The sequence below is a fragment of the Eschrichtius robustus genome, chromosome 15 (genome assembly GCF_028021215.1).
Source record: "Eschrichtius robustus isolate mEscRob2 chromosome 15, mEscRob2.pri, whole genome shotgun sequence".
NCBI classification, from domain to species: Eukaryota; Metazoa; Chordata; class Mammalia; order Artiodactyla; family Eschrichtiidae; genus Eschrichtius; species Eschrichtius robustus.
Window position 1 is genome coordinate 47538478 of NC_090838.1, and position 21105 is coordinate 47559582.

The window sequence follows — 21105 nt, forward strand, 5'->3', positions numbered from 1 at the left end:
ACACCAAAATGTTATTAATTTACAAGTTTGATGTTTACCTTTGTAATACCTATGAATAAATGTATTGCTAAACAATATGATAAACTGTTGACCTTACTTGGAGTGGAACTTGTTTAGAATCATCATTTGACTCAGGAGAAGCACTTGCATACAAAAATAATGAATGTGTCTGTTAGAAATAGTTTTAAACAAATTATTAAATTATTATTATGATTCTGAAAATAGTCCTTATGGATTAAACTACCTTTTTATACCTCTTATTAGCATTGTTGCTATATGTACTAATTTGAAAGTTAGTACCATTCTTTCTTGAGAAACTTACTCAATTTTCAGTCAATCAGACTGACATACGCCCTCTCTGTCCCAGTCCCCCACCCAAGTCCTATTAGGGTGATTTAATACATTTAACAATATGCGTATGCTTATTTTTCCTCCTTATCCTACAACTATCTGGAGGTAGCATTTTTATTAGGTCACTCCTTGCTCAAAATCTTTCACTAATTTTGACAGTACTAAATCTAAATGGCTTAACAAGAATTCAGGGTTCTACATAAATTTCCTCCAATGACTTTTCTATCCTGTTTCCTGCTTCCCCTATAGTAGTCCCTCTTTCCCTCACCCCAAACCCATTACTCTGTATACAGGGTGTCCACCCAGCAAAGCCTGCCTTTCTCTTCTCAGGTTTATTAACATCCAGTTCATCCTTCATGACCCATATCACATCTGCTCCCTCCACAAAGCCCTAACTGGCCCTTGGTTGCAGCAACCAATCCCTCCTTTGGACCCCTCCTGTGCTTCTTGGTAACCATAACTACCATTGACTACATGGGGACTGAGGCCCTCAACGAGGGTTTTGTTGACTTGAATTGTTGAGTTGAATTATTTGTGTTGGTTACGTTTCTTTTCTTTTTAAAACTGATGTATAATTGACATACAACATCATATTAGTTCCAGGCGTACAACCTAACAATTTGATATTTGTGGATATTGTGAAATGATCACCACAATAAATCTAGTTAATGTCCATCACCATACATTGTTACAGAATTTTTTTTCTTGTGATGAGAACTTTTAAGGTCTACTCTCTTAGCAACTTTCAAATATACACTACAGTGTTATTAACTATAGTTGCCATGCTGTATGTTATATCCCCATGACATATTTATTTTATAACTGAGAGTTTGTACCTTTGATTCCCTTCACTCATTTTGCCCACCCCCCACCCCCCACCTCTGGCAACCACCAATCTGTTCTCTCTATGTATTATTTAATTTTTAAAAATCTGACCTTATCTAATCCCTTCAGATAGACTGAAACGTCCTTGCAAGAAAGGTGGTGTGGGGAGACCTTCAAGATGGCGGAGGAGTAAGATGTGGAGATCACCTTCCTCCCCACAAATACATCAGAAATACATCTACATGTGGAACAGCTCCTACAGAACACCTCCTGAACGCTGGCAGAAGAACTCAGACTTCCCAAAAGACAAGGAACTCCCCACGTACCTGGGCAGGGCAAAAGAAAAAAGAAAAAACAGAGACAAAAGAATAGGGATGGGACCTGCACCTCTGGGAGGGAGCTGTGAAGGAGGAAAGGTTTCCACACACTAGGAAGCCCCTTCGTGGGCGGAGACTGCAGGTGGCGGAGGGGGGAAGCTTCGGAGCCACGGAGGAGAGCGCAGCCACAGGGCTGCAGAGGGCAAAGCAGAGAGGTTCCCGCACAGAGGATCGGTGCCGACCAGCACTTACCAGCCTGAGAGGCTTGTTTGCTCACCCGCCGGGGTGGGCGGGGGCTGAGAGCTGAGGCTCGGGCTTCGGAGGTCGGATCCCAGGGAGAGGACTGGGGTTGGCTGTGTGAACACAGCCTGAAGGGGCTAGTGCACCACAGCTAGCCGGGAGGTAGTCTGGGAAAAGGTCTGGGCCTGCCTAAGAGGCAAGAGACCATTGTTTCGGGGTGCACGAGGAGAGGGGATTCAGAGCACCATCTAAACGAGCTGCAGAGACGGGCGTGAGCCGTGGCTATCAGCGCGGACCCCAGAAACGGGCATGAAATGCTAAGGCTGCTGCTGCAGCCACCAAGAAGCTTGTGTGCAAACACAGGTCACTATCCACACCTCCCCTCCTGGGAGCCTGTGCAGCCCGCCACTGCCAGGGTCCCGTGATCCAGGGACAACTTCCCTGGGAGAACACACGGCGCACCTCAGGCTATCGCAATGTCACACCGGCCTCTGCCGCTGCAGGCTTGCCCTGCATTCCGTACCCCTCCCTCCCCCGGCCTCAGTGAGCCAGAGCCCCCGAATCAGCTGCTACTTTAACTCTGTCCTGTCTGAGAGAAGAACAGACACCCTCAGGCGACCTACACGCAGAGGCAGGGCCAAATCCAAAGCTAAAGCCCAGGAGCTGTGCAAACAAAGAAGAGAAAGGGAAATTTTTCCCAGCAGCCTCAGGAGCAGCAGATTAAATCTCCAAAATCAACGTGATGTGCCCTGTAGCTGTGGAATACCTGAATAGACAATGAATCATCCCAAAACTGGGGCAGTGGACTTGGGAGCAACTGTAGACTTGGGGTTTGCTTGCTGCGTCTAAAATTTGTTTCTGGTTTTATGTTTATCTTAGTTTAGTATTGAGAGTTTATTATGATTGGTAGATTTGTCTATTGATTTGGTTGCTCTCTTCCTTTTTTTTAATATATAGACATAAATATATTTTTTCCTTTTTCTCTTTATGTGAGTGCATATGTGCATGCTTCATTGTGTGACTTTCTCTGTATAGCTTTGCTTTAACCATTTGTCCTAGGGTTCTGTTTGTCCGTTTTTTTGGTCTTTTTTTTTTTTTAGTATAGTTTTTACTGCTTGTTATCATCGTTGGATTTGTTTTTTGGTATGGTTGCTCTCTTCTTTCTTTCTTTCTTTTTTTATTACTATTTAATTTTTTTAATGTTTAATAATTTAAAAAAATTTTTATTTTAATAACTTTATTGTGTTTTATTTTCTATTTTCTTTCTTTCTTTTTTTCTCCCTTTTCTTCTGAGCCATGTGGCTGACAGGGTCTTGGGGCTCCAGCCAGGTGTCAAGCCTGTGCCTCTGAGGTGGGAGAGCTGAGTTCAGGACCTTGGTACACCACAGACCTCCTGGCTCCACATAATATCAAATGGCAAAGCTCTCCCAGAGATCTCCATCTCAACGTTAAGACCCAGCTCCACTCAACGACCAGCAAAGCTACAGTGCTGGACACCCTATGCCAAACAACTGGCAAGACAGGAACACAACGCCACCCATTAGCAGAGAGACTGCCTAAAATCATAATAAGGTCACAGACACCCCAAAACACACCACTGGATACGGTCCTGCCCAACAGAAAGACAAGACCCGCCTCATCCAATAGAACACAGGCACCATGCCCCTCCACCAGGAAGCCTACACAACCCACTGAACAACCTTAGCCACTGGGAGCAGACACCAAAAACAACGGGAGCTACGAACCTGCAGCCTGCAAAAAGGAGACCCCAAACACAGTAAGTTAAGCAAAATGAAAAGACAGTGAAACACACAGCAGATGAAGGAGCAAGGTAAAAACCCAACAGACCAAGCAGATGAAGAGGAAATAGGCAGTCTACCTGAAAGAGAATTCAGAGTAATGATAGTAAAGATGATCCAAAATCTTGGAAATAGAATGAAGAAAATACAAGAAACATTTAACAAGGACCTAGAAGAACTAAAGAGCAAGCAAACAATGATGAACAACACAATAAATGAAATTTAAAATTCTCTAGAAGGAATCAATAGCAGAATAACTGAGGCAGAAGAATGGATAAGTGATCTGGAAGATAAAACAGTGGAAATAACTACGGCAGAGTAGAATAAAGAAAAAAGAATGAAAAGAATTGAGGACAGTCTTAGAGACCTCTGGGACAACATTAAACGCACCAACATTTGAATTACAGGGGTCCCAGAAGAAGAGAAAAAGAAAGGGACTGAGAAAATATTTGAAGAGATTATAGTTGAAAACTTTCTGAATATGGGAAAAGAAATAGTCAATGAAGTCCCAGAAGTGCAGAGCGTCTCATTCAGGATAAATCCAAGGAGAAACACGCCAAGATACATATTAATCAAACTATCAAAAATTAAATACAAAGAAAAGAAATTAAAAGCAGCAAGGGAAAAAGAACAAATAACATACAAGTGAATCCCCATAAAGTTAACAGCACATCTTTCAGAAGAAACTCTGTAAGCCAGAAGGGAGTGGCAGGACATATTTAAAGTGATGAAAGGGAAAAACCTACAACCAAGATTACTCTACCGAGCAAGGATCTCACCCAGATTCGATGGAGAAATTAAAACCTTTACAGACAAGCAAAAGCTAAGAGAATTCAGCAACACCAAACCAGCTTTACAACAAATGCTAAAGGAACTTCTCCAGGCAGGAAACACAAGAGAAGGAAAAGACTTACAATAACAAACCCAAAACAATTAAGAAAATGGTAATAGGAACATACATATCGATAACTACCTTAAATGTAAATGGATTAAATGCTCCAACCAAAAGACATAGACTGGCTGAATGCATACAAAAACAAGACCCATACATATTCTGTCTACAAGAGACCTACTTCAGACCTAGGGACACATACAGACTGAAAGTGAGGGGATGGAAAAAGATATTCCGTGCACATGGAAATCAAAAGAAAGCTGGAGTAGCAATTCTCATATCAGACAAAATAGACTTTAAAACAAAGACTATTACAAGGACAAAGAAGGACACTACATAACGATCAAGGGATCAATCCAAGAAGAAGATATAACAATTGTAACTATTTATGCACCCAACATAGGAGCACCTCAATACATAAGGCAAATGATGACAGCCATAAAAGGGGAAATTGACAGTAACACAATCAGAGTAGGGGAAATTAACACCCCACTTTCACCAATGGACAGATCATCCAAAATGAAAATAAGTAAGGAAACACAAGCATTAAATGATACATTAAAGAAGATGGACTTAATTGATATTTATAGGACATTCCATCCAAAAACAACAGAATACACTTTCTTCTCAAGTGTTCATGGAACATTCTCCAGAATAGATCATATCTTGGGTCACAAATCAAGCCTTGGTAAATTTAAGAAAATTGAAATCGTATCAAGTATGTTTTCTGACTACAACACTATGAGACTAGATATCAATTACAGGAAAAAATCTGTAAAAAATACAAACACATGGAGGCTAAACAATACACTACTAAATAACCAAGAGATCACTGATGAAATCAAAGAGGAAATCAAAAAATACCTAGAAACAAATGACAAAGAAAACACGATGACTCAAAACCTATGGGATGCAGCAAAAGCAGTTCTAAGATGGAAGTTTATTGCAATACAATCTTACCTCAAGAAACAAGAAAAATCTCAAATAAACAGCCTAACCTTACACCTAAAGCAATTAGAGAAAGAAAAACCAAAAAAAACCCAAAGTTAGCCAAAGGAAAGAAATCATAAAGATCAGATCAGAAATAAATGAAAGAGAAATGAAGGAAACAGTAGCAAAGATCAATAAAACTAAAAGCTGGTTCTTTGAGAAGATAAACAAAATTGATAAACCATTAGCCAGACTCATCAAGAAAAAAAGGAGTCAAATCAATAGAATTAGAAATGAAAAAGGAGAAGTTACAACTGACACTGCAGAAATACAAAGGATCATGAGAGATTACTACAAGCAACTCTATGCCAATAAAATGGACAACCTGGAAGAAATGGACAAATTCTTAGAAAAGCACAACCTTCTGAGACTGATCCAGGAAGACATAGAAAGTATAAACAGACCAATCACAAGCACTGAAATTGAGACTGTGATTAAAAATCTTCCAACAAACAAAAGCCCAGGACCAGATGGCTTCACAGGAGAATTCTATCAAACATTCAGAGAAGAGCTAACACCTATCCTTCTCAAACTCTTCCGAAATATAGCAGAGGGAGGAGCACTCCCAAACTCATTCTACGAGGCCACCATCACCCTGATACCAAAACCAGACAAAAATGTCACAAAGAAGGAAAACTACAGGCCAATATCACTGATGAAAATAGATGCAAAAATCCTCAACAAAATACTAGCAAACAGAATCCAACAGCATATTAAAAGGATCATACACCATGATCAAGTGGGGTTTATCACCGGAATGCAAGGATTCTTCAATATATGCAAATCAATCAGTGTGATAAACCATATTAACAAATCAAAGGATAAAAATCATATGATCATCTCAATAGATGCAGAAAAAGCTTTTGACAAAATTCAACACCCATTGTTGATAAAAACTCTCCAGAATGTACACACAGAGGGAACTTACCTCAACATAATAAAGGCCATATATGACAAACCCACAGCCAACATCGTTCTTAAGGGTGAAAAACTGAAACCATTTCCTCTAAGATCAGGAACAAGACAAGGTTGTCCACTCTCACCACTATTATTCAACATAGTTTTGGAAGTTTTAGCCACAGCAATCAGAGAAGAAAAAGAAATAAAAGGAATCCAAATCAGAAAAGAAGTAAAACTGTCACTGTTTGCAGATGACATGCTACTAGACACAGATAATCCTAAAGATGCTACCAGAAAACTACTAGAACTAATCAATGAATTTGGTAAAGTAGCAGGACACAAAATTAATGCACAGAAATCTCTTGCATTCCTATACACTAATGATGAAAAATCTGAAAGAGAAATTAAGGAAACACTCCCATTTACCATTGCAACAAAAAGAATAAAATACCTAGGAATAAACCTACCTAAGGAGACAAAAGACCTGTATGCAGAAAACTATAAGACACTGATGAAAGAAATTAAAGATGATACAAACAGATGGAGAGATAGACCATGTTCTTGCATTGGAAGAATCAACATTGTGAAAATGACTATACTACCCAAAGCAATCTACAGATTCCATGCAATCCCTATCTAACTACCAATGGCATTTTTCACAGAACTAGAACAAAAAATTTCACAATTTGTATGGAAACACAAAAGACCCCGAATAGCCAAAGCAATCTTGAGAAAGAAAAACGGAGCTGGAGGAATCAGGCTCCCTGACTTCAGAGTATGCTACAAAGCTACAGTAATCAAGACAGTATGATACTGGCACAAAAACAGAAATATAGATCAATGGAACAGGATAGAAAGCCCAAAGATAATCCCACGCACATATGGTCACCTTATCTTTGATAAAGGAGGCAAGAGTGTACAGTGGAGAAAAGACAGCCTCTTCAATAAGTGGTGCTGGAACTGGACAGCTACACGTAGATGAATGAAATTACAACACTCCCTAACACCATACACAAAAATAAACTCAAAATGGATTAAAGACCTAAATGTAAGGCCAGACACTATTCAACTCTTAGAGGAAAACATAGGCAGAACACTCTATGACATATATCACAGCAAGATCCTTTTTGACCCACCTCCTAGAGAAATGGAAATAAAAACAAAAATAAACAAATGGGACCTAATGAAACTTAAAAGCTTTTGTACAGCAAACGAAACCATAAACAAGATGAAAAGACAACCCTCAGAATGGGAGAAAGTATTTGCAAACAAAGCAAGTGACAAAGGATTAATCTCCAAAATTTACAAGCAGCTCATGCAGCTCAATATCAAAGAAACAAACAACCCAATCCAAAAATGGGCAGAAGGCTTAAATAGACATTTCTCCAAAGAAGATGTACAGATTGCTAACAAACACATTAAAGGATGCTCAGCATCACTAATCATTAGAGAAATGCAAATCAAAACTACAGTGAGGTATCACTTCACTTCAGTTAGAATGGCCATCATCAAAAAATCTACAAACAATAAATGCTGGAGAGGGTGTGGAGAAAAGTTAACCCTCTTGCACTGTTGGTGGGAATGTAAATTGATACAGCCACTATGGAGAACAGCATGGAGGTTCCTTAAAAAACTAAAAATAGAACTACCATATGACCCAGCAATCCCACTACTGGGCATATGCCCTGAGAAAACCATAATTCAAAAAGAGTCATTTACCACAATGTTCATTGCAGCTCTATTTACAATAGCCAGGGCATGGAAGCAACCTAAGTGTCCATCAACAGATGAATGGATAAAGAAGATGTGCACATATATACAATGGAATATTACTCAGCCATAAAAAGAAACAAAATTGAGTTATTTGTAGCGAGGTGGGTGCACCTAGAGTCTGTCATACAGAGTGAAGTCAGTCAGAAAGAGAAAAATGAATACCGTATGCTAACACATGTATATGGAATCTAAAAAAAAAAAAAAAAAGGTTCTGAAGAACCTAGGGGCAGGACAGGAACAAACATGCAGACGTAGAGAATGGACTTGCGGATACAGGGAGGGGGAAGGGTAAGCTGGGACGAAGTGAGAGAGTGGCATTGACATATATACGCTACCAAATGTAAGATAGATAGCTAGTGGGAAGCAGCTGCATAGCACAGGGAGATCAGCTTGGTGCTTTGTGACGTCCTAGAGGGGTGGGATAAGGAGGGAGGTAGGGAGACGCAAGAGGGAGGAGATATGGGGATATATGTATATATATAGCTGATTCACTTTGTTATAAAGCAGAAACTAATACACCATTGTAAAGCAGTAATACTTCAATAAAGATGTTTAAAAAAAAAGGTGGTGTGTCTAGGCATCTAGTACAGTTTGAACACATTAACTGAATGCATTGATGCATGAATTGATGAAAAAGTGACTGAAAATTGAACAAATGAATGCGTGAATGGTACAGATTTCAGGGTATACATGGAAAAATATATCCTAAATTTATACAAACAATTTGGAGTCTACTGAGGAAAAGAATGGTAGAATTCTTTAAAGCCAAGGCTCTTGATACTTAAATTATCCTTTAATGTCTACATGGCAAAAAAGTAGGGGGCCCAGCAAGAATAGCCAGAAATGGGCTCTTTTAGTTCCACAGGACTCTGTTGAGTCCTGTGTGTTTAGGAATTTAAGATCAGCATGAAGTTATGGTGACAACCTGTGCACACAATGTCCCCCTTTCCTTCTATCCAAGGAGGGATCATGACCTCATTCTCAGGGAAGTGGACTCTCCTCCAAAGCATTTGAGGACCACTTCTTTCACAGATTAAATGAAATGCAAAATGGGTCCAGGACAAAACAAGTCTTACTAAGAGAGCATGCATGAGTTCTGGGGGGAAAAGTCATTGCTAAGTTATATATGTATTTTTTTTTCTGAACCTTTGAAAAGATCAACTCTGGTTTCAGTTTAATTTTTTTTTTTTTCCAAAAGAAACCTACATGGCCACTGCTTCAAATTTGTTCCAGATGGATTTAGTCACAGAATGATTGATTATCCACTCAGTTGTGAGCTATGTGGTTAAGCTCAGAAATCTACAACAAACTGATCTGGAGCTGTGTTTCACGGTAAGTGGCAGAAAGGATAATCCTTAAACTGTCATTTTAGAGTCAGTGGTGAGGAAAGAGGAATTTAGTGAGGCTACTTATGTCAAGAGAATGTATTAGTAAATGGGTGGCTGAATATGAGGGAATCTTATGAGCATAATGCTTTTTTTTTCTCCTCTGTACATCATGGTAAAGGGAACCAGATCTGACCAGGAGCCCCCCGAGGTCTGCCCCAGCTCTCACTGCCTGCTTCATGAATTAGCCCAGCCTCCCGGGGATGCTCCAGGCCCGAGGTCAGAGGCTGGCTTCTACCTGGCTGCTGAGGCACCCATTTATCCTACTACCCAGTCAGCAGGCCCACAGAGGTTTTTATTATTGGCATCAGAGACACCTGAGAAAATCTGGAAGCTAATTCTGGGGGAGAGTGAACCTAGGAGAAAACGTACTGCTCTCTATACAGAGCTGTATTATGTACTTTAAAAAGCAATTTAAGAACATTTGGTCCGTTCCCATTTTCTTTAAGGAAAAAAAAAAAACCCTTCGCTTTGGATTTTGGTTATTCCTTTTAACAGCTGCATTAGCCTTTTCTCTATTCTTTCCCTCTGGTTAAGTCACAGTCGGGCCATCAGAATATTCTTTTGGGGAGATTGGATGTGGCTGGTGGAGCTCCCTACATGTCACCATCTGTTTTTATTAGTTGTTCAATTTCTTGGTTTCCACCCTCACGGTGATTTTCTACTTTTGCTCATATATCCTTTCTCTTTTCCCTTTCCCTTAGAGTGCTATTCTACTTCATTACTGCCTCCTTGTTGAAAAACAAATCACTATTCTGCCCCTTATCATGATAACTGCTCCTCAGAACCGAAGAAAATTCATGTTGGATTTTATGGCCTCTGAATTTTTAGGTCCTACACAACTTATTTATTGTAACCTTAGGTTACATTTAGCACATCTCCCAGTAGAATTTTGAGGCAAAAGATGTAAACGTATTTAAACACAAAAATGATGACTAGGAAGCAGGCTTTTGAATAGGCTGCAGGAAGAAAAATGTGACTGAAACAGAACAGAGATTTCTATGAGAGAGATGGAGAACATTTTCCATGATTCCCTAACAAACACACAAATATTACAGATGTCTAGGACAAAAGTTCACGTTGAGGCAAGAACAGTGTTTATTAAATTTCTTTTATATAACAGGCATGTGGATACATGCTAATCTGCAAAAATAAAGGGAGTTTTTGTGTTTGCTCATAAAGTTTTTGTTTCATGGATATTGTTTATTTGTACAGTGGAGTAAAGCAGGATTTTAAAAAGTCTGAAAATCAGAGGATATATTCATAATTATTTATGAGTGGTTTTGGAGAGGATTGATAGCATTTTAGAAGTTCCATATCCATGAAGAAGAGAAGGGTACATTCATTCAAAAGGACCTATTAGAAGCTGTGAGGTTCTTCTTTTGAACAGTACTTTGCCTGTTTCAACCACACCCATCAGGATGCGTATCTGAATGAGTGAGTCATCCAGGCTCCTGCACCGCTGGGGAGGTGGGTGCATTTTGCTTTTTAACTCATATTTTGCTTTTTGAAACCATTTAAAATTCTAGATTTAACTCTAAAGTTTTGGATGAGATCATTTCAGGGGGAATTTAATTACAGATTGTGGTAGGCAGCTTCTGACATGGCTCCCAATGATCCCAGACTCCTGGCATTCACACCCTTGACTGTGGGCTGGATTTAGTAGCTTGTTTCTAATGAACAAAATATGGCAAAAGTGATGGACTGTCACTTCAGTGATTGAGTTACAAAAGGCTGTGACTTCAGTCTTATTAGCACTCACTTTCTTGGTGGCACTTTCTCCTGCCCTTTCCCTTGCTGACTCTGACGAAGGCTGCTGTGCTGTGAGGTGCTCTAGGGAGAGGTATATGTGGCTAGGAGCCATGGAGGAAGAACTCATGAGAAATGCAGGCAGGAAGTGAATCCTGCCAACAACCACTAGTTGAGTGATCTCGGAAGGGGATTCTTCCCAGTCAAGCCTTGAGACAACTGCAGATTGTGAAAGACCCAAAGCCTGAGGACCCAACTAAGCCGTACTTTGATTCAGACCCAGAGAAGCTGTGAAATAATAAATGTTTGTTGTTTTAGGCTGCTACGTTTTAGGACAATTTGTCACGTGGCAACAGATAACTCATAGGCTTCCTTATGCTTTTTGTGTAACGGATAATAATGCATGAGCTCAGGAAAGACTGATTGCTTTGGTTGTAAGCCTGGTTTGAATCTGAGTTTGAAAAACATCCTGAAATATGAAATGAACAAACCTGTAGACTTTAAACAGGCTGTTCTTTGCTGAAAGGTATTCATGTCCCCCAATGAAGGCAGAAAATCTTAATTCAAAATTGAGAAAATAATAAAGAACCTGTAATATTTAATGTCACCTTTATGTTTTAAATGAGTTTATAGTAATACATGCAAAAAGTATATTTACTCTGCACCAAAAAACAAAAAACAAACAAAAAAACAACTCCTTTCCAAGCTAGGATTGAAATGGAGTCCTTGGCTGTGGCATGAACCATAATAATTACCCATGTCCCTGCCTTGGGGGAAGACTGCAGTGATATAGTTTTTAAAGCTTCAGTGGTTTGGTCCAGACTTTTAGCAAACAACCAGTACTAGGTGTGAACTGTTTTGTCAGTAAAGCTTCAAGTCATTAGAACTGTCTGGCTTTTTGTTTCTGAGTCATTAATGCTATTATAATCACAGAATACACCTGCATTCTTCTCAGGGCAGATTTTAACTTGCTCTGGTATGTTTTCCTGATAAAAATGCCATTTGAAAGTCAAAGAAGAGTTCCTATCAATAGAAATAGTTTAAATGCCACGCACATATCAGTCAAGAACCATATAGCGACCACACTTCCAAGGCTTGTAGCCTCGACAAAGTGCACTCTCTCTACCTCTCTTTTTCTCTTTCTCATTCTTTTAAATTATTTTGAATGAGAGCTGGAAGGGACAGCTCTTAATTTTGACAGCTGAGAAAGCTGAGGCCCAGAGAGGTTAACTGGTTTTATACAGTCAGAGTCACTTAGGGGAAGATTCAGATGGGAACCTCTTTCTCTTGCTGAGTTTCATGGAGTTTCTGCCACTTTTTGCCGCCAAAGACTACTTTCTGGATCCCCCTGAGCATTCAAGCATAAAAACATTCCACTACAGGAGAAAATTCTATTAATTAATAAGGGAAATATCTGTGCATTACAGCTGTAACTGTTACAATGGAATTTATATTGGAGAAACTGAGTATCTAATCAGAGGAGAAGAATATCTTTTTGAAAAAAAAAAAAAACAAAACCCACCACATGCAGATCTAATTCTATCCAAAGTATACCACACTCTGCTAACTGCAGAAAATAGAGAATGAAGAATCACTAGACATATCAGCTTCTTGGTGGGCAGCACAAATTGTCAGCTACTGGAAGACAGGCTCTGAATATACCAACAAAATCTGGGAGCTTGTTAGAAATGTGAATCTTGGGTCTCACCCAACACCTACTGAATCAGAATCTTCATTTTAATAGGATCCCCAAGGAATTCACATGTTCAGTAAAGTTTGAGAATCATTGGTCTATCACACATAGCATATAGAAGATTCTCAAAAACATATTAGAGAATGGAATCCCAAATTTAAAGAATCCCTCAGACAATTTTATAAAAACAGAAAAACTGATTTATTCAGGTGTCACCTTTTCTTTTTTTCTTCATCAGTCCTTTGAGGAAAATATGTACTTATACACATATACACAGGTAGAAAATGGTCGCTGTAATACTATTTTACAAGATACTTCAGCAGAACCTATTTTTGATTAGAATAGTCGTATGCTTGCTCATGTCCTCTACTCTCCTATCTTGCTCTCTTTTTCTCTCTCTTCCAGTTCCATTCTACATCTCTTTTTCTGCCTCTCGTTCCTCTTACAACTGCTCTTGTCTCCCAGAGTAAGAGGGGGTCCCTGGAAGAGAAGGATATAGCTCAACTCTTTGCTCTATTTTGCTTTTTTTCTCCACAAATGTATGAATACATTCCTGGCCTCTACCCTCACAGGTGTTCACTGCATTTTTGCTTTTTCCTTAGATGATCGATGTTTATACTGAGTGGTGTGTGGTGATGGTAGGTGGTGTTGGGGGGAAAGTATCACTGTTACTTGAGTCACTCAGCAGAAGAGCCAGGGAAATTTTCATAACTGGCTTCACTGTTTCATCTTAATAATATGTGGTATATATATATAGTTACCCCCCTTATCTTTGGTTTCGCTTTCCGAAGTTTCAGGTACCCACATGGTCAACCATGGTCTAAAAATATTATGTGAAAAATTCCAGAAATAATTCATATGTTTTAGATTGCCTGCTATTCTGAATAGTGTGGTGAAATACCTTGCCATCCCACTCCGTCCTGCCCATGACATGAATCATCCCTTTGTCTAGCGTATCCTGCCCATCAACCGATTAGTAGCATCTTGCTTATCAGATCCACTGTTTTGGGTATCGCAGTGCTTGTGTTCAAGTAACCCTTATTTCACTTAATACTGGCCTCAAAGCTCAAGAGTAGTGATGCTGGCAATTAGGGTATGCTACAGATAAACCGTAAAGTGCTTCCTTTAAGTGAAAAGGTGGAAGTTCTCGACTTAATAAGGAAAGAAAAAAATTTTGTATGCTTAGGTTGCTAAGATCTACAGTAAGAATGAATCTTCTAAACGTGAAATTGTGAAAACAGGAAAAAGAAATTCATGCTAGTTTTGCTGCCAAACTCAAACTGTAAAAGCTATGGCCAGTGCATGATAAGTGCTTAGTTAAGATGGAAAAGGCATTAAATTTGTACAATAAGATATTTTGAGAGAGAGAGAGACCACATTCATATAACTTTTATTACAGTATATTGTTATAATTGTTCTATTTCATTATTAGAAACTGTTGTTAATCTCTCACTGTGCCTAATTTATAAATTAAACTTTATCATAGGTATGTATGTATGGGAAAAAAATAGTATATATAGAGTTTGGTACTATCCATGGTTTCAGGCATCCACTGGGGGTCTTGGAACATATCTCTTAAGGATAAGTGGGGACACTGTATTTAAAATCGATCAATGGACGAGCAATACTTATGTCATGAGTTTTCAGCTACAGTAGTTACCCAGTTATGATCTCTGTAGTTAAAGGGTTCACCTAACTGTAGCAGAGAAGAGAAAGTATTTCTTCTCCTTTAAGGGAAAGTGGTGTTTTCTTTTTTGCTGAGTAATAGAGTTGACATAACACTGATGTGTCATCTATTAGAATAATTTTAAGATGTAGCTCTCCAAATCAACTACAGAGGCTTGGTCTTACTTTGAATCTGCACCTGATTCTTCTTTTCCTAATTTGAGATTTATACTGAGGAATAGGCAGTCCAGTTGCTTGCAGTTACTTTTACCCCCTTGTTAGGACCTCTACTTGATTTTTTAAGCTCTTGAGAAAATTCAAAATATCATTCATATTTAATCAAATAATTCATGCAATCTTCCTTATTGATGTTGTCCTTATTCTCTCTTGTCATTATAAACTGTTGCCTTTAATACAAGACCAGAAACTGTGTATTTTACCAAGAAAAATACATATATTTTGTTATGGATTCATAATGCTTTTGGGAATGTGTAATTGTGCCTACTCCTGACTTTGATATTATAACCAGCTTTTCTAATAATTCTTTAAAACTCTGTTAGAACCCTAATACTGTTTGTGGCCAGGTTTTTACAATGACAACTAAATAGCCCAAGCTCTTTTTCTAATACAGTGATATTCTATTTGGGGTATTAACCATCAGTGATAGCTTGGTTTATTGGAAACTATTGCTCTGGCATGCTTAAACAATCCATTTTTCTGCTTAAATTGAAAAATCAGAGAAGATTTTTTAGTTTACTTACAGTTGGACTCTAATTTACATTGGCTCTGCTATTAAACATTTTTTTAAATGAACTAGTCACCAAATAATCTTTCCTGTTTTTCCAGAACTATCATTAGCTGTATAAATTGTACCACAATTCAATTTCCTTCTTTTATTTAGCGTCTTTTTTATCATTAGGTTTCCCCGCCCCCCACTGATTACTAAAGAAGGGAGGTCTTGGAATTGAAGTTTAGAACAAAGCCCAGCATCTTTACCAGCTTGTGTGGGAGGACATTTTTCTCTGGCTACCTTCCTCCCTGGATTAGGGTTCTTCTGATGCGCCAAGTCGTGAACTAGTTTTACAAAAAAGGCCCACAGCTTTTACTGGGAAGTTTAATTAATCATGAATAACTGGAATTTTCTGCCTTGTTTGTTGAGTGACGTTTTATTCTTGGCTACATCCTGACTATATAATTTGCCAAAGTCTGAGGAATAAAAGAGCATGGGGATTCAATGTCAGTCCCAGATAAGTTATTTTCTAATCCACTCTATGATGGTCTATCTCAAAAGTTTATTTTGTTAAAAATTCAGTTGCCCAAGAACACAAAGGTAGGTCAGGATGGAATCCAGGTAAATCTCTAAGAAAGATTAGTCAAGACATGGTCAGGATGTTGCTGAAGTGTAAGACAACAGAGTCTTAGAGGTTACACCTTAACACTTTTATTTCTTTGTTGACTCTTTCTATATTCCATCCAATAATGTCTTTATTGATTAAATCATGTAGTAGCTGTCCAAGGTGCCCTTTCCCTTGTGATAGGTAAACACATGAATTTAGAAAGCAGTTCCCAGTGTTGATTTGACAAGAATAATGAGAGGGGGAACTGTGTTCCAAATCATTTTAGAAGCATTATCCGCTTTGATCAGTTTAATTTTTGTACATGTTACTTTCCTACCAAAAAATGGTGCATTGTTACATGTTTGTGCACATGCATGTATATGGGCATGAACTTGAGTGGGTATGTGTATGTGTGCATATGTGTGAGTGTAAATAGCTGGAATAAACTAAATCTAGGCAAGAAAGGGGGTATTTAGGCTGTGTGGGCAGGTTTCTAAGGTGTCTTTTAACAACTTCTTTTGGAATGTCCTTTCCTTTTTTAGACGAGATATCTTCTGATATCACAAACTGCTCAGGACAGAACATGGATAAGGAGAGAAAAAAACCATCTTACATAACAGTATCTCTTTAGGCCTCAAATGATGAAAAGCAGTGATTAGGAAAAAAGCTTACTGGTGGGTTTCGAATGATGCCAAATACCTAAATCACTCATATATTTTAGGAGAATGATTAAAGTTGAACTAATTCTCTAAGAAGCTTCCTCAAATAAACAACAAATTCGAAGGATTCAACAACAGACTCTGAAAAACAGACTTATACTGCTCTTCATAATTTTGGTATATTTAAAAATATTGAGATACTTAAGTTTTTTAGTGAATAGTGAAAAAGTCAGCAACAATTTAATGGCATACTCATTTTGTGAATGTATGTATGAGAGGAGGGCTTTGCTGCAAAATAGTGAGATCTAACTAATCACTGCTGAACAAAAATTCTTCCCTAATCCAGGTTGTGATAGACCTGGTCTCCAGGGTGGACACTGAATGGGAACCTCTGAGTTGTTTCCTGTTTTGGATTGTGTTCCACATTTCCACTCAAGGGAGTAGGATTAGATTCTCTGCAGCACACACAGCTGTTTAGAGTGCAAAACTTATTTCACTACAGTCTCTGGAGCTTTTTGAGGTTTAACTATATGCACAAAGGCAGTTGCAATTTCCATCATGATTCTCCCTTTAGCTGGGCACACATAAAGCAATACACACAGCTTTTATGGGTGTCTCTAGTTCCATTGTCTACTTCACACTCATATTTCACATACAGTTAAGTACGTAATACAAGCTAGCTATTAGCTCCCAAGGGGCCCTCAGTAATCTGTGTTCTTTCCTGGGCCCCTCGGATCCATGGATTTCTTTCTCACTTGTCTAGAAATTCAGTTCTTCCTACCTTGGGACCAGATCAGAACTGTGCTTCTTTAAGTCACCTACAACCAACTAAGTGACTTTCCTGGATTCTACCCTTTAGCATTTTAACAGAATAAATTTAAAAAAATAGTTTCATTCCTAGCCACAGCAATCAGTCAAGAAAAAGAAATAAAAGATATCCAAATTGGAAGGGAAAAGGTAAAACTGTCACTATTTGCAGACGACATGATACTCTATATAGAGAACCCTGAAGACTCCACACAAAAACTTTTAGAACTAATAAATGAATTCAGCAAGGTAACAGGATACAAGATTAATATACATAAATCTGTTGCATTTCTTTACAATAACAATGAAATATCAGAAAGAGAAAGTAAAAAAAAATCCAGTTTAAAATCACATAAAAAAATACTTAGGAATAAACTTAACCAAGGAGGTGAAAGACCTATATGCTGAAAACTATATAAAACACTGATAAAGGAAATTGATGATGATTCAAAGAAATGGAAAGATAGCCCATGCTCCTGGATTGGAAGAATTAATATTGTTAAAGTGGCCATACTACCCAAAGCAATCTACAGATTTAATGTGATCCCTATCAAAATACTCATGACACTTTTCACAGAACTAGAATAAATAACCCTCAAATGTATATGGAACCACAAAAGATCCAGAATTGCCAAAGCAATTCTGAGGAAAAAGAACAAAGCTGGAAGCATAACCCTCCCAGACTTCAGGCAATACTACAAAGCTACAGTAATCAAAACAGCATGGTATTAGCACAAAAACAGACATATGGATCAATGGAACAGAATAGAGAGCCCAGAAATAAATGCACACACCTACAGTCAATTAGTCTATGACAAAGGAGGCAAGAATATACAATGGAGAAAAAGACAGTCTTTTCGACGAGTGGTGTTGGGAAAACCGGACAGCTACATGTAAATCAGTGAAATTAGAACACTCCCTTACACTATATACAAAAATAAACTCAAAATGGTTTAAAAACCTAAATATAAGACATGACACCATAAAACTCTTAGAAGAGAACATAGGCAAAACATTCTCTGACATAAATCATAGCAATATTGTCTTAGATTACTCTCCCAAGGCAATAGAAATAAAAGCAAAAATAAACAAATGGGGACAAATCAAACTTAAAACCTTTTGCACAGCAAAGGAAACCATCAACAAAATAAAAAGACAAGGTACAGGATGGGAGAAAATATTTGCAAATGATGTGACAGGCAAGGGGTTAGTATCCAAAATATATAAACAACTCATTCAGCTCAATATAAAAAAAACAAACAACCCAATAAAAAATGGGCAGAAGACCTAAACAGACATTTCTCCAAAGAAGACATACAGATGGCCAACAGGCACATGAAAAGATGCTCAACATCACTAATTATTAGAGAAATGCAAATCAGAATCACAATGAGGTATCACCTCATGCTGGTCAGAATGGCTATCAAAAAGTCTACAAATAAAAAGTGCTGGAGACGGTGTGGAGAAAAGGGAACCCTCCTACACTGTTGGTGGGAATGTAACCTGGTGCAGCCACTATGGAAAACAGTATAGAGGTTCCTTAAAAAACTAAAAATAGAGCTATCACATGATCCAGCAATCCCACTCCTGAGCATATATCCAGAAAAGACAAAAACTAATTCAAAAAGATACATGCACCCTAATGTTCATAGCAGCACTATTTACAATAGCCAAGACATGGAAACAATCCAAGTGCACATCAACAGGTGATTGACTTAAGAAGATGTGGTATATATATAATGGAATATTATTCAGTCATAAAAAAGAATGAAATATGCCATTTGCAGCAACATGGATGGACCTAGAGAATATGATACTAAGTGAAATAAGTCAGACAGAGAAAGACAAATACTATATGATATCACTTACACGTGGAATCTAAAAAATAATACAACTGAATCTATATACAAAACAGAAACAGACTCACAGACATAGAAAATAAACTTATGGTTACCTAAGGAGAAATGGAGGTAGAGAAGGGATAAATTCAGAGTATGGGACTAACAGATACGAACTACTATATATAAAATAGATAAGCAAAAAGGATTTACTGCACAGCACAGGGAACTATATTCAATAACTTGTAATAACCTATAATGGAAAATAATCTGGAAAAAAATATATAACTGAATCACTTTGCTGTACTCTTGAAAATAACACAATATTATAAGTCAATTTTACTTCAATTAAAACAACTACATAACAACAACTACGAAAAAGATAGTTTCTGGCTTGCAGTCAAGGGAAGGAACCAAGATGGATTGCTCTGATCCCTTCTTCCTTTCTTGCTCTTATTTTATAGAGCTTCACCCAGTGTCTTGATTTTCTTCACAGTATTAGAGAGCTTACATAAATATTTTCCAGCCTTGTGATTATTTCACTTCAAATATCATAAATATTAACATTTCCCCAACCCAACTGTATTTTCATTATTCACCATTAGATTTCTGAGGAAGGATATATTTGATATAGAGATGCACTCACTGGTTAAACGTCTGTCAGAAAGTTAAAAGAATTCTAGTATTTCTAATTACTAGTCTTGCTTTAGGAATAACAGCAACTTATTTATTCACCAATGTTTGTTAAAAACCTAACAATCCACAATATAAAGAATAAACTTCATAGTTCCTTCTTTCAGGTGGCTTAAGCTTAAGACGGGAACTAGATATTTAAGACCTCCATTATTGTTTTTTATCTACTTTTTTTTTCACATCTTTTTTGGAGTGTAATTGCTTTACAATGTTGTGTACGTTTCTGCTGTACAACAAGTTGAATCAGCTATATGTATACATATATCCCCAAATCCCCGCCCTCTTGAGCCTCCCTCCTACCCTCCATTATTAATAAGAAGTTTGATACATATAGAGTTGGGAAATACACCTTATACACATATGGTACATAATTGCTCATTTTCAAGGATGGTTTTAGAAGTCAAGTAAACTTTAAGCCTGAATTCTCTGATGATTAAAAACCATTCATTTATTCAAACACACACACACAAACACGAAACATTTGCTTTGTGCCTTTTCAATAATAAGTAAAACAGGACACAGTTTGGGAAGATACTGAGACAGGGCTGGAGGAACACATTAGTATTTTGTTGGGGAGAGTTACTGAGGATGGAACTAGTCATAGATGTTTGCTCTGCAGTGCTTCAGCATCACATGTACTATCAAATTTTGTTTTCCTCCACGTACCCCTACCCCTTACCTCATTAGCATTCCTATCAGCAGCACCCTGCTTCTGGGGGACTCTCCTGGGAAACCACTCTTGGGTAGAAGGAACATGGACACAAAGCTGCTTTTCGCTTGTTCTGCTTGGCTATAAGATGGTTACTTCCCTCGCTATTCGGATCTTAATTTCCTCATCAGACCTCTCAACTTCCCCTCATCATTCTCTTCTAAATGTTCCATTCCAGGGAGGAACCAGGCTTTTGTTCTTGACCACATTTCTGGGGACATGTTCTTTTTTCTGTCTAAATGTGGATTTTAACAAATTGTAAGCATACCTGTATCACATATTGGTTTTGCTACTACTTTTGGCAATTCATTATGTACTTCCTGTGATGTCCCATGTGTTAACTTTCCTGAGCTATATATTTTGCTTCTTTTATTGTTATTTTATAATTCATGGATTAATGATGGTCAGTTCCCTGAGGACAATGGCCACTCCTTCCTTCTACTTTTATCCTATCAAAGTGCCTTACAACAGAAAGTGGTTCTT

At 38.0% G+C, this 21105-nt stretch overlaps 1 protein-coding gene and 1 long non-coding RNA gene across 5 annotated transcripts in view; one reads left to right on the plus strand and one right to left on the minus strand.

The window, feature by feature from the left end:
* Nucleotides 1-2786, plus strand: part of LOC137777790 (uncharacterized) — a 203621-nt gene extending 200835 nt beyond the window's left edge. For both annotated transcript variants that reach the window (XR_011076625.1, XR_011076624.1), the window contains one exon: nucleotides 1306-2786. This is a non-coding gene — a long non-coding RNA (uncharacterized lncRNA). The remainder of the gene's footprint in view (nucleotides 1-1305) is intronic.
* The window catches only part of EFEMP1 (EGF containing fibulin extracellular matrix protein 1), a 68326-nt gene that overhangs the window by 33493 nt on the left and 13728 nt on the right, over nucleotides 1-21105 (minus strand). The gene's annotated exons all lie outside the window — the stretch shown is intronic.